Consider the following 15,415-nt stretch of genomic DNA (forward strand, 5'->3'; position numbering starts at 1 on the left):
ACCCCATAAGCCCTTATTCTCAGACTTCTAATCTCATATGAAGAATCCAGTTGAAGGTTTTATACAATCCAGACAGAGAATTTATTTTTCTGTCTCTGTGAGCTTTAAAGAAACAGAGCAGTAAACACAGTGAACGGGTGGTAGTCCTAAATGTGTCTGAAATTAAAGGAGGATCTCAGAGAAGCCTTACTACAGGCAAGGCTCCCACTCCCATTGGTTCTCTCCAGTCCAAAGACATTTTTTTATTTTAGGTTCCCCATACAAAGACATAGACAGCACACTGAGAGAATGTATGGCTACATTGTCAAATATATAGCATAATGTAATACTATTTTGTACATTATGTTACGGCTGTGCGTGTCTGTGTGTGTGTGTGTGTGTGTGTGTGTGCGTGTCTGTGTGTGTGTGTGTGTGTGTGTGTGTGTGACCCCGCCTCCACCAACTGGGAGGCGGGGTCACACACGTCAGTGGCACAGCATCAGGATGCACCTCCACGCACTGCCAATGAGAGGCCCCCAATTGCCAGCATCACTGGCATTTAAACCAGGGAGCCCGAAGCAGTGAGGCGGCTTATTGTGTTTTGTGTGAGCTCGCCCTGTTTGTTATCGAATCGTGCATGTTAACTGTGGTTAACTTGGTCTGTGAGTACGAAGGTTGTTTTCGCTTGTTTTGGGACCGGGGCGGGGTTTAGATGGTTCTACTGGTTACACACACAGGATGTGTTATGTTGATGTGTTTTTTGTTATCAACAAGTAAATAAGATAGTGAGGTTTTTGTTTCCCGTTTTGTTTTATATAAGATAGCATAGTCTTTGTTCAGAGTTCTCTTTTTGTTATACTTGTTTGTTCTTTTAAACAGCATCCGAGCGCCCTTTGTTCCCTTTTGCCTCATCTTCTTTTGTTAAAACAATTTTCATTTAATAAAAACCTTTGTTTAACAACCTTACCAACTTGGTTTTTATGTTGCGTCCTCATACTCCTTTTTATCTGGTCATAACAATTATTACTAGGGCAGCACAGCAACTCAGTGGTTAGCACTGAAGCCTCCCAGCAAGAAGGTCTCAGTATGAGTCCAGCTCTCTGGGTGGAGTTTGGGTGGAACGTGGGTTTTCTCCGGGTACTCCAGATATCTGTAACTGAATTACGACTAGTAGTAATTCCAGTTTGAAATATCTAGATATCTGTAATGACAAACCCCATACACTTGAATGGCTAAAGTGACATCATGTGTCCTAGGAAGAACGGAGTTGCCGATATCTGAAATGCTACAGATATGTGCAACATATATCCAGTCTGGCTTTTAAATGTTAATTTGGCTTGCCATAGAAAGGTGACCATAAACTGACTCTAGGTTTGAGTGTGAGTGTGAACGTTTGTCTATGTGTTGGTCCTGTGATAGGCTGGTGACCTGTCCAGGGTGGACCCCGCCTCTCATCCGATGACAGCTGGGATAGACTCCAGCAATCCCAACGATCCTAGTGACGATTAAGGGGTATGGAAGATGAGATGAGATGGGATGAGATGTTGCTGTGCTTAACAACATCTCCACAGTGGAGTGTCTCCCACTGTTAATCCATATTGTAGACAGCTCACGTAATATAATGTCGTTAAAGTAAATTAACCATTTCTTAGTGATGAGGTTATGCGGTGGTTGCCACCTTTGCACCAAGAGTTCTTTGGCAGCTATGACACCTTTCAACAGCTATCTGCGCCACTTGGACTTCAATTATTGGCACTTGCTTTGAGTGATTGACAACAACCCTTTCTAAAACTTTACAGATAAAAGGAAAGTTGGAAATTGGCCTATAGTTGGCTAAAACATCTGGGTCAAGAGTGGGTTTAATAATAAGTAATGGTTTAATTACAGCAGTTTTAAAAGACTGGGGCACATAACCTGTTAATAAAGATAAGTTTATCTGATTTAATATGGAGGTATTAATTAATGGAAAAACTTCCTGGAGCAACTAAGTTGGGATGGGGTCTAGAAGACAAGTTGATGGTTTTGATGCTGTAATAACTGAAGTGAGCTCAGGAAGATCAATTAAGGAGAAAGAATCCAAATACTGACTAGGTCCTACAGAGGTTTCTAATGCCACTGTACTTCCATCTTTGACAGATGGAAGGGTGCTATGAATTTTATCTCTAATGCAACAATTTTATCAGAGAAGAAGCTCATGGAGTCATTACTGCTGAGGGCTGAAGGAATAGATGCTCAACGGAGCTGTGACTCTTTGTCAGCCTGGCTACAGCTGAAAAGAAATCTGGGGTTGTTCTTGTTTTCTTCTATTAATGAAGAATAATAGGCTGTTCTACTCTTAGGGAGAGTTTTTTTTTTTTTTTTTGATAAGTTGTTAAACTATCTTTCCAGGCTATGTGAGCTTCTTCAGAACTAGTGGAATGCCAAATTCTTTCCAGCTTTGAACTGTTCTACTGTGAATTATACCATGGAGCTGCCCTCCTTCCATTTACCATCTTCTTTTTAAGAGGAGCAACTAGATTTAAAGTTGTACTAAGTGATGCTGTCGTGCTGTCAACAAAATAATCTATTTGTGATTGAGTTAGATTGTGGTTGCTGACATCCACATCACTAACATAAGGTACTGAGGTAAATACTGAAGGTATTAATTCCTTATATCTAGTTACAGCATCATCAGATAAGTGTCGACCATAACGAAATGTCTTTCCAATTTCTGTGTAATTACTTATAGTAAATTCAAATGTTAAAGAGAATGATCGGACAATAGAGGGTTGTGAGAATATACGGTTAAACCTTCAGTTTCTATGCCATAAGTTAGTACAAGATCTAAGGTGTGATTGAAACAGTGACTTGAACCATTTACATTCTGAGAAAAGCCAATTGAGTCTAATAATGACATAAATGAAGAGCTAAGACTGTCACTGCTAACATCAGTATGGATGTTAAAGTCACCTACTATAATGACTTTATCTGTTCTAAGCACTAAATCACAGAGAAACTCAGAGAATTCAGCTAAAAATTCAGAGTAAGGAGCAGGTGGGTGATACACCACAACAAAGAGAACTGTTTTTTGTGTTTTCCAGTCTGGATGCGCAAGACTAAGAGTGAGGCTTTCAAACGAATTAAAGCTTTGCTTAGGTCTAGGATTAATACATAAATCAGAGTGGAAGATTGCTGCCACTCCTCCTCCTTGGCCTGTGCCTCCAGGAATGTGATAGTTACTATGACTGGGTGGTCTGGACTCATTTAAACTGGCATACTCATCATCCTGCAGCCACGTTTCAGTCAAACTTAATAGATCAATCTGATGATCAGTTATCAAATCAGTCACTAAAAGAGATTTAGATGAGAGAGACCTGACATTCAAAAGACCACATTTAATTTTCTTATTGCTCTGTTGTACTAGTGAATTTGTGTTGATTTGGATAAGGTTCCTATGAATAACTCCTCTATTGTTATTTTTCCATTTAAAAAATCTGGGAGCAGACAGCACATCTATGGAGTTTGTGGAGTTATGGTGTGAGACAGCACTAGAGAAGCACTGTAGCCTGACTGGTGTAGAGCACCGCGTCACACTACAGGAACAGTGATGCTGGTCATCGATGGGCTGGTTGACCTTCTGCACAGACTCCATCAACAGTTTACTGCAGCTTCAAACTTCAGTGTGAATCAATTCATCTTACACAACTTTAACGTTGAATTCAATACTGAAGAATGGAAAATTAAACTTTTAATATACGTTTTGCTTTTATATATGCAAGGATAAGGCTTCTCACGTGTGTGATCTCTTACATGGACGGAGGCAAGAAAACAGCCTCACATCCACAGATTGTCATGTCTTGTTATTGATATTCATCAGTATTTGATGAATGTTGGAATATCACCCGTCACATGTTTCTCAGCTGTGTGGTTTCTCATGCGCCTTTTTGTGTTGAACGTTAGTAAATTGTTTCCCACAGACGATCAAAGGTGCAGCTTCTCAGTTGTGTGGATTCTTCTGTGATATTTGATGAACATTATCGTTTATTGTAGTTTTGTGTCTTACATACATTCAGTTTGAACACTGACGTTCTTTTTTGTTCTGGTTCAGAGTCGTTCCTCTAAAAGATAAATGGACCTGCAGGAATGAGGTTTCTCGTCTGTGTGGGATTTTACGTGGAAATAGAAATTACTTTGACTGAAACTTTTCCCACATCTTTCTCCAGAGTACAGTCTCTCACTTTTGTGTGTTGTCATGTTGTTTTAGTTCTGCTGAATATTTAAATGTTTTGCTCACATTGAAGAGTCTGTCAGTCTTTTCCCACAGATGTTACAAAGGTAGAGCTTCTCAACTCGATTCTGTTTGACACTTTTCCTACGAGCACAACAGAAATATGTTTTCTCACGTGTTTGCTGTCTCTTAAATATCTGAAAAATCTGAATAAGTGAATACTGAAGGTTAATATTTCTGTTTTGTGTGTCTGATTGAATTCTCTTTATCTACTTCCAGAAGTTGTGTGAAAATCTGCGCTTTGAATATTTTCATGTAGAAACCTCAGAAGGACCGTAACCTTAAATGATGTGAATCAGAAGAGAACGAGTCAGTTTAAGGTTTGATGTGAAAGAAGACAGAAACTTAAGACATTTTATGGTGAAGCTTTTAATTCCCTTCATTGACAGATGCCTTTTAAACTCCTGTGAACATGAAAGAAACAAACTCTCTCCCTTTTGCTCTTCTACACAGTTTTACACGTTTTCCCACTCGGACAGTTTTTGAACATGAAAGCTGAGGCGATCTTCACAACAAACGCACATAAATGACACAGCGTAGTACACACAAGTACACACAGTGTAACACTGTACATGAAGGACACACAGTGAGCGACAACCTGTGAGGCAAACCTTGTAATTTGACCTAAACGTCAGAGCCACAGTGACAAAGATCCGACTGTAACAAAGACCAACACACTCTTTAAATACGTTTCCCTCTTGAGCTGGTACAGTAATAATCAAATAATGAAAAATAAAAAATATTAAAAACAAAAGCTGCTGCAGTTTCTTTTTTTTTTCCGTTTCACATGTAACAGAGGTCGGAGGTAGTGGTGCTGCTGAGGGCCCACGTTAGACTTCAGCTCCATGGACTGTCAGACAGAGCAGAATGAAGCCTCTCACTGGGAGCTGTGGCTTGTTTGTAGTCGTGGAAAAAGCAAGAAGTTTGACTTCACTGGAAACCAGAGCAGCCAGAGTATCACGTTGATGATGAACTATTTATTTTTTCCTGTGGTGTTTCGCCCCATATCGGGTGATAAATAAACAGTTCATTTATCAAACAGAAAAACAAAACGGACATTTCTTAAGTCTCTGACCAATAATATTAATGATATAATATTGTTTTAATTTTGTAAACTGTCACTAGCTAGCATGCTGGTACCAAGGAAATGGCCGTGGTTTTCTTTTTCTTTTTCAGATTGTTCCTGTTTGTCATTAGCTCAGACATTCTTGTGTGTCAGTAACAAACTCTAATCTCTGAACTTCCAGTAATAATTGTTCTCAGGTCCAACATCTGTGTTACATCATTACAGCCGATGCTGTGCTGCCACCCTGTGGACCAAGAACAAACTGCTGTATTCTGTCACATGGCTGATTCATGTGTTTGTAGTTACATGGCCTGAATTAAAGACCAAAGATCAACAGTTTGGATTCATTAAACATGAGACACCTGAGTGTTGATTCATTCATGATGATCAGTTTATTGATTACTTCACATTCACAGACTTCACACACTCAAACACATTCAACTTCTTCAGTTACTATGATATATTAATGATACTTTTCTTTGGTTCTCTCCAGAATATTTCCACTCTTTGTTTCTCTTTGTCCATTCAGCATCATTGTCTCTCATATTCTACAGCGACACGTTCTCTTAACACCTACATGACAGACTTAACTAGAGGATTTACAAAGAAACTTCACAATTTTAATTTTCACAATTTTCCCTTTAAAACAAAAAGACAAGAGATAAAATAAAAGACAGAATTAAAACATTTATTCCTCAGAGTTCAGTTGAAGCCAATTTATTAAACACAGGTTAATCTCATTTGATTTAATTCACACCAGTAGAATTTCTGTCATCAGTCATGATTTACTCTCTTCCTGTTGTTCAGATAGAAACAACTTTAACACAATCACAAAAGCAAACTCTGATATCTCTGTATTAAACACACTTAGTAATTGAGATCATAAAACATCTGTTTATCAGAAAGAAAACTTAATGATCAATATATGGTCTCTGTATCCCCAAAACACAGTCATGATTAACATTAAACAACATCAACATCATAAAGTGTTAAAGTCAAGAAACTTAAAGCTGTCATTCTGTTTCAGATCTGTTCTTGACTTGATGTTTTTATTTTTTTTTTTATTATTATTCTTATTACTGAGGTTGGAAAAATGTGTTTTTAAAGCCACAGGACATCATGTAATCGACTACTTGAATAAAACTCATCTTGAACTAAATCAGAACTGAGCTCAGTCTCTGAATCAGTCTGTTCCTTTTCTTGGTCTCTGTTGGTCTTTTCCTCTTGGTTTCTATCAGTCTCTAACTTGTCTTGGTCTTTAATGTCACTGCAGTTATCATCCTTGTCTTGGTCTTTGTTGGTTTTAGTCTCAGTGTCATGTTTGTCCTGTTGACCTTGATTAAAACTGAGAACTGAGAGGATTCTCTCCTTTCTCTACTTTAGCCATGAACTCTGCTTTTTGTTTCATCTTCATCAGAGACTCAACTCGTTTCTTCCAGCCTGGTTTGGCCTCAGCTTTCTCTCCTTCAATCAACATGTCAATGTACCCTGGAGTGGACAGAGGGTTTGGTTTCAGTGCTATCTCTTTCAGTCTGTCCAGACATCTAGTAGATTTATTTATCAGATTCACCACCTCATCCTGGATACGATCATATACAGCCTTCAGTTTATCAATCAGTGTCTTAACAGGTTTCTTAGCTTCTGTGGCTTTAAGATATTTTTCCTTCAGTTCTTTCACAGTTCGTTTTTCTTTAACTTCTTCATACTCCCATCTGTACTTCTGACAAAAATGTACTTTCCAGTGACATTTGCCTGGACACTGTTTACAGTATCCATCTGGTCCCATTGCTACACAGCGAGCTTTATCACTATCATCTGATATAGGACAAGGGTAGTGACAGGTGAAATGACATTGTTGACAGTTGGTGATGTAGTTTCCAGAACCAGAAATGTCCTTTTTAAAAGGCTTTGTGACAGTCATTTCAAACTCAAAGTTCTCATTTCTGTTGCTCTCTGCCTCAAACTCATTCAGTTTTTCTTTTGTCTCTTTCATTTCCTCCAGCTTGGCTAAACCAACTTTAACCTTCACCTGCAAATTCTCGAGCTGTTTTCTTTCTCTGAGGACCTCCTTTGTTAGTGTCAAACTTTTAGTTTCTACTTGATTCAAAGCACCAAAAAACCTCTTCATGCTCTTTGTCCCCATGACCCAAAACATCTGATCAAATCCTCCATCTTCATCATCATCTTCATCATCTCCACTCACACTGTGAGCTGCAGGTTTGTTGTCTGCAAACAAGGCTGAATTATTGAAATTGAAGTGAAGTGGCAGCCCGTTCTTAGTTTTAGGACATGGGACACCTGCAGCATTGATTGCCTCTAGAACTGGAGGCTTTTGACCGTCTGCAAATGTGACCAGAACTCTGATGTTTTCTGCCACATCTTTGCCAAAGATTGAGAGCACTGAGTCAAAGATATATTTCTGTCTTGGTGTGAGTCGTGCTAAAGAAGCCTGAGTTACAACACACACTGCATCAATTTCAGTGACACCATGTCCAGAAGAGAATAGATTACGTATCTGCTGTGTGATCTCTCTGTCTCTTTCTATTCCTCTGGTGTCTCCAAAACCTGGAGTGTCCACAATGGTCAGAGAGTAGGGGATGTTAAACCCCTCCTGGTGGTTGATTTTGTAAACAGTGACTTCAGAGGTCTGACTGTGAGCCTGTGATAGTGACTGATCCTCAACAACTAACTTAAACCTGAAACTATCTTTCCATTCAACACCAGCAATGTAGTTGATCATTCCATTGATGAGAGTGGACTTTCCTGATCTGGTGGCTCCAAGAAGCATAATAGTGCGGTTCTGTCTCATGCTTTCTTTACCAAGCTTGTACCCCCGGCAGCCATCTATGTCCATATCATCGACTTCCAGAGGCAGTTTGTAAACTGAGGGGACGTTTGAGTTTATAGCCTTGCTGATGTGTTTGAGGTAAAGTTTATACTTTGTTGTCCTGACACTTACAGTGATACTTTCCTTGCTCCTACCAGCTACACCACAATCACATCTGACTCTGACTGAAGCCCTGAGAAGACAGCCTTTTCACGATTTGACTTTAACTGTTTCCACTAGACATCTTCCACTTTTGAGCTGTTATCTGTTTGTGTGTACTCCACAATGTAGCTCAATATCTGGACATCCTGTCCGAGCTCAGCAGGTCTCTCCCAGCTAACTGATATCTCAGAGGAGGTTGGTTCAAGCTGAGGTTTTCCAGGAGGACTGCAGGGTAACGTTTTAATGAAATCACCGACTCCACTGACTGGTCCAACACCTGCTGAGGTCACTGCTCTACATCTGAACTCATACTCTGTGTTTGGCTTCAGATCCCTCACTGTGACTTCTTCAGCTATTGATTGACTCTCCTGTTTCCATTCATCTTCTCCACGGACACAGAACTCAACAGAGTAGGAGGTGATGTTCTTGGCTCCATGTCTGGGAGGAGAAATCTTCAGGGTCACACTGTTGTGGTTAATGTCTCCTGCTGTCACAGTTTCAGGCTTTGAAGGCGGCTCAAAGTTCTCAGTGACAGGAAAGCCTTCTTCATAAAGGTAGATGCTTGAACCTTTCTGTCTCTCATTGGTTAAACCCACTGTCAAGAACTTCACATTCTCGTTCTCCTTGTTGGCCTCTGCAAAATCACTGAAGAGTTTTACCTTCATCCGCATTTCATCTGCTACTTCCTTTGTATGGAACCATTGTTCCTTCTCTATATCATAAATGTGTGGTTGGTTTGATCCCGTTAAGTAGTTTGATAAACTGAGAGGTACGGTTCAGGACTTCCCAGGGAGGTGAAGACAAAACACACAGCTTGTTCTACACCATAAACTTCCTCCTGTAGAACACCATTAGAAGGAACAATCTTTGTGTTTTTCATCTTGTTGGTGAAATATTTTAAGATGCTGATTTCTCTTTCTTTACAGTCCATCCACTCATTCAGGACTTCAATGTTGAAAGGTGAAGCAAGTTTCTTCTTCAGCACGTCTGCCAGCTCAGACTCCTCTTCTCCTCCTCCTCGGATCGATGGAAGCTTTTTTGCCAAAGTTTGTTGGAATTCCAGCTTGAACTCACAGCACATTTCTTTAAACCTTTTAATCTTTTTACAGACTTGTGGGAACTGCTGTGCAGTGGTGGTACTCAGTGCATCATTGCACCTGATTTCCAGCTCCATGAAGTCCTCCAGGAGTTTCTGTGCCTGTTGAACTAATCCGATACTTATCTGACGGACCAGTTTAGCTGCAGTAGAATCTAAAGTTGTCAGTGGCAACAGCCAGACCTTCATTGGTACGGCATTTTCTCCATTGGCTCCCAGTAGTTTTGGCAGGCTTTGGTAGACCTCAACAGCATCCAAATAGGACACTGGATTTTTTGTTAGAGAAAAGTCTCCAAGAAACTTGCATGAGAATTTCTCAACATTCGCTTTGTCCTTATCTTCCATTTTCAGGGAACCTTCGCCCTCTATAGAAATGGTGGGTATCTTGTTGATCATCACTTTCAAGCTGCCCTCAACGTCTTGATTATTTTCTTTTTCAGAAACCTCACGGTCAAACACAAAGAAGGCTTGTGCCCCATAAAGAATACCTGTGACTATATGAGTCGCTAAACCTTGTTCAAAAACGTATGGATGTTTCACATTTCCTCTTCCAAGATGATTCATTGACAGTTCCTGGAACTTTGTGGTAGTTTTGTACTTCAGTGTCACTCTGGCCTGTTTTTTAGAGGTCTTCTGATCATTCAGGTATTTGGCTGATCCTTCAACTTTTACCAAACCACTACAGAAACTTGCTTTCAGATACACTTCAACATTTAGTGCTGATAATTTATCCTCAATAGACTCAGATGCAACTATCTCAAAGTCACTGTTAGGGCTGGGTCTTTCCCTTGTGTCTTTCTCCAGGTCATTCTGGTCCCACAGAGTCATTCCTGTCAAATCACATGAAGGTTAAATGACCTGTTATTGCCTCCATAATTTAATATATATGAATGTATAAATGTAAAATAAATCTTTCGTTTGTTTATAAGAATGGTTCCATGGTTTATGGTTTCAAAAAGTGAATCAGAGGTGAGATTACCAGGGATGAGTGAGTCTCTGCGGCAGTCATAAAGCATCCCGAGGCCGAATGGTCGGCCCAGTGCCACCATCTCCATCGTTCTGTTGGCTTCAGGGTCCATCTGTTGGTCTGGTGAATGCTGATGATATCAGGTCTGTGACTCTACTCGTATTCAATATCCATTCATTTGTCTGTAGAAGCAATGCAGAAGGAACAGTTAGTATAGAGAGCTCCATAACAATAACAAGAGAAAAACAAGCTGCTTTCTGGTGTTATGATTTGAAGACATGAATACGTGTTGTTGGATTTTTATCTCAGTCTCATTGCATTACTCATTCATGTCTTTAGCATTGTACACATGTGTAGTGTAGCATTGTTGAAGCATCACAGAAACAAAGAAAACCCTTGAATAAGAATGTGTGTGCAAACTTCATGCAGATGTTGTACATGGAAATGCCACTTAGAGCCCAAAGACTAATCTCTCCACTGGGGTCTTTGAGGTAGCTGCTGATGTCAGAATGCTAACAAAAATGACCTCATGTTAACATGTTGATAAAGTCACACTGTGGCATGTTCAGAAATCCCACTCAAAAGGTGCAACTGTTGCTCTTCTATGTGTTGGTATTTAGTCATAAATGTACTGGACAAACCAGCTGTTACAATCCTTGTAAATCAGCATCAAAGCATTTTAAAACTATTTTTTAACTCTTTTTGTATAACCAGTAAGATTGCGACGTATCTCCTTCTTTGTCCAAGACGTTAAAACAGCACTTCCTGGATCTTTATGTAACTAAAAGTAGTTTTTAAACTGAAAATATGACTGAAATGGACAATTTGGACCCTTATCAATACAAAAGGGGCATTTTGACCTGGATAATACTGATTGTTGGATCGATACGAGGCTTTTCTGGTGAGTTTGTGCTTGTTTCTTGTTTTTATTGTTTTGAACAAAATGTACTTTTGATTTTAAAAACAGACATGGTTAAAATGTTTTTTTGTTTGTTTGTTTTTTTAGGGTTAGGGTTACTTTTTGTAAGTTCACTTGCATGCATTCTTGTTTGATGTTTTGTGGTGTTTAATTGTTGTGATTTATCATTATTTGTTTGCATGCTAGTCGTCCTTTATCAACCTATGCAAAGAGTCTTGTTGCAGTGTTGGTTATCCATAGCTTCAACACATCCCAGTTCCATGTTGTTACACCACTAATGTTACTACTGACACTCCTGTTGAACTACACATCTTCTGCAAAACCTCAGAGAAAGCCTGCGGTGCTGTAACACAAATGAGGGTTGAAGACAGTGGAGGAAAAGTACAGGTGGCATTTGTGACGGTAAGGTCTCATGTAGCACAGACGAAACAACTTTCCAGGCCTCGTGTGGAGCTGTCTGCAGCCCTATCAGGTACACAATTAACCAAGGACCTGCTCATGGGGTTGACTCTGCTGGCAAAGAAAACACTGGGCAGATTCCATGACTAGGAGTGGATGATGCAGTCACAGGCTTCACAGGGTTCATGCATATTTAGATGTTCTGGGTGGATATGTGAGGATCATGTTCTTGGATTTTTCAAGTGCATTTAACAATGGGAGTCAATCCCTCCTTCACTTCCTGGGCAAGGCCTACCTCACAGGGAGGCAGCAGTTTGTCCAGTTGAGGAGCTGTACATCAACAATGGCAGTGAGCAACATGAGGGCTCCTCAGGGGACGGTTCTGGCACCTTTTGTGTTTACCCTGTACACTTCGGATTTCAAGTACAGTTCTGAGTCCTGCCACAGTCAGAAATACTCTGATGATACAGCTATTATGGCCTGTATCAGGAAAGGGCAGGAGGAGGAATACAGGAACCTGATGAGGGCCTTCAGTGACTGGACCACTAAGAACTATCTGCTGCTGAACACCTCCAAGACCAAGGAAATGGTCATAGACTTTAGGAGGTCTAAGCAACAGCTCCTGTCAGCCAGCATCAGAGAGGAGGACACTGAAGAGGTGCAAACCTCTAAGTTCTTAGGGGTGCACCTCGACAACAAAGTGGACTGGTCTACAATCACAGACACCATGTACAGGAAGGGACAGAGTCCACTCTTCTTCCTTCAGAGACTCAGATCATTCAACGTATGTAGTGAAATGCTACTCATGTTCTACCAGTCTGTGATTGACATTTCTCTTTTTCATGCTGCAGTCTGCTGGGGAGGCAGCATGATGAAAAGGAACTCTAAGAGACTGGACAGTCTGGTTAAGAAGGCTGGGTCTCTGATTGGCAGGAAGTTGGACTCACTTGGGATTATTGTTGAGAGGTGCACATGCATGTCAGTCTCATGTTGGTGTGGATGATGCTGTAATCTACCTGCTACAGTGAGCTCGCTCTTACCTGCAAGATGTCAAGGGCACTGTGAGGATCATTTTCTTTGACTTCTCCAGTGCTTTTAACACCATTCAGTCCTTCCTTTCTGATGAGTAAGATGCTGCTCAGCGTGGGTGTCAGCTTATCCACTGTCTCCTGGATTACTGATTACTTGTCTGGCAGGCCCCCCTTTGTGTCAGAGACCGTTATCAGTAATGTGGGGGTACCCCAGAGAACCGTTTTATCTCCTCTCCTGTTCACTCTTTACACCTCTGATTTCAGATACAGCTCTGGGTCCTGCCACTTACAGACATTTTCTGATGTCTCTGCAGTAATAGGATGTATTAGAGATGGACAGGAAGTGGAGCGTAGGACACTGGATTTTGTGGAGTGGTCCAAGGCAAAACACCTACTCCTGAACATGAACAAGACCAGGGTGGAAGTAGTGGACGGCTACAAGAACCTGGGAGTCCACATGAAGAACAGGCTGGACTGGAGGGACAACAATGATGCTGTGGACAAGAAGGGCCTGGGTGGACTCTAGTTTCTCAGGAAGCTCAGGTCTTTCAATGTGAGCAGTGAGTTACTAGAGTCTTTCTACCAGTCTGTTGTAGTGAGGGCCCTGTTCTTTGCTGTGGTTTGTTGGGGGAGTAGTACCAGCAAAAAAGACATCAGTGGGATCAACAAATTGGTCCAACAGGCTGGACATGTGATTGGTAGGGAGTTGGAGATGTTTGTCTTAGTGAGGGACAGGAGGACACTGGATAAACTGCTCTCCATCATGGACAATCCATCCCATCCACTGCACCAAACACTATAGGGACAGAGGAGCTCATTCTCCATCAGAATGATTCAGCTGAACTCCCATAGTGAACACTACAGACATGATTTTAGTCTTTATTCTATCCAGCTGTATAACAGCTCATCTTTTTATAACAAGGTATTATGACCAATTCATTTCACTGATGGATCATCAAAGTCTGTCTCCGTCTACAGCTACGTGTTTCACTTGTTAACTGCTATCAAGAAGTACAACTCTCCTTTGTAATATACCCGAGAGAAGATGAAAGATTCATGAACTTCTAGTCAAGTCAAGTCAATGTCAATTCTGACATGTGCAACACAATACAGGATTGAAATTTCCATCCTCAAAGGCCATGATGCAGAAACTAAACAAAAAATGTAAACAAGAAATGTGCAAAAGTTGAGAATATATAAAAATATATATAAAATATATCCTGTATATCGACACACTGATAATTTAGTGGGTTGGCCTGGAAAGAAAATGCTGAATTTTTGTCCCAGTCCACCTCTGCTCTACATATTACCGACATGGAAGATTCACACGGATTAAGATCACAGATGACCTCCATGATTATTACAAATTACCCGAGCTCCCCTGATGAAACTAGTCCACTCCTTGATCAGAATTAGAATAAGAATGTCCTGGAATCAGTCCTGAGATAAGCCTCCTTGCTGAGGAATTTTAGGCTAAGGTAGGAGCTAAGTGAGAGCATACTCAGAATATTTAGTAATATGGACCGTCTCTCTAAGACCTTCTCACTTCTTTCTTTTAACTTCACTAGTGTGAAAGAAATACAGAAATACACTGACAGGAAGCAGGAAGCTAGAGCGTTCTGAGAGAGGTAACAACGGTTAACAGTTGTGATACATCCTGAAACACTGATGAAGAGATGATGTAGAACAGACTAATGGAGCTGGATCAGAAGTGTCTCAGAGACAGACATGATGTCAACAGCATGAGGACGTGACCATGACTAGATGTAATCATTAAAATACAGACATGATGATAAAGAAGAGAAGAGGCCCCTCCAGCCACCGAGACATTAGCTGAGTTATGAAAAGTAGTGAAAACATAATCTGTCACTTACTTCATATGTCTTCTGCAGATGGACACATTAATGTGGGAGTGAAGGGTCCAGTGTGACGTCCACTGATGTCTTCTGTGTTAACAACAAACACCAGGAATCACATTGACAGTAGAATTTACTCGGTGTCACAGTTCAGTCAACCCTCTTAGTATGTTTTCATTGACCACGCCTCGGCTCTACTCAGTCTTGCCTTGTCGGTCAGTTCATCTCACCTGTGTGCACCACCACTCCTCATCCATCCAGATCAGCGTATACTCTTTAAATCACACTCACTCTACCAGATTTATGTATTTTCCTGAGATTTTCCAGCCTTCATCTGCCTGACTGGTTCACTTCCCTCTCTTCCTCACTTCACACTCACTCACTCCTCCTTTCTTTATCTACAGTTCATAGGTCTTTGAACAGTGTAATATCATCCAACAGCCAGTTGATTAATCATCTCAGGGTCAGTCATAACTTCAGGTGTATACAGCCACATCAGGCACCACATACATGGTTAAACCACATAGTTCTCTTAATGATTAGTTAAATTAACTGTTCAGAACTTGCTCAGTATAAATGATCTACTTGAGAAACAGAAACTGAAGACACAGACTTTTATGTTTTTACTTATGGCAAATCAGATTGAATGTCTTTACAGTTATTGAGGCCATTTCCCCGAAACCTTCCCCTGTTAACCTGAAAGTCTTATCTCTTCTTCCCTCTGACCAACAGTAAATACCTGGAGGTGTGTCTATCTCAGGGAGGATATAACATCTGAAACAACAGCACTCGCCCAGAGGATCGCACATATTTATAATGTAAGTGCACACAGTTTTTGTTCCAGCT

The 15,415-nt window shown here is 40.6% G+C and overlaps 1 pseudogene; it reads right to left on the reverse strand.

The window, feature by feature from the left end:
- Window positions 1–8,349: 8,349 nt before the first annotated feature.
- LOC125010915 lies at window positions 8,350–14,891 on the reverse strand (annotated as a pseudogene).
- Window positions 14,892–15,415: the final 524 nt, after the last annotated feature.

This window comes from Mugil cephalus, chromosome 7 (genome assembly GCF_022458985.1).
Source record: "Mugil cephalus isolate CIBA_MC_2020 chromosome 7, CIBA_Mcephalus_1.1, whole genome shotgun sequence".
Classification (NCBI taxonomy): domain Eukaryota; kingdom Metazoa; phylum Chordata; class Actinopteri; order Mugiliformes; family Mugilidae; genus Mugil; species Mugil cephalus.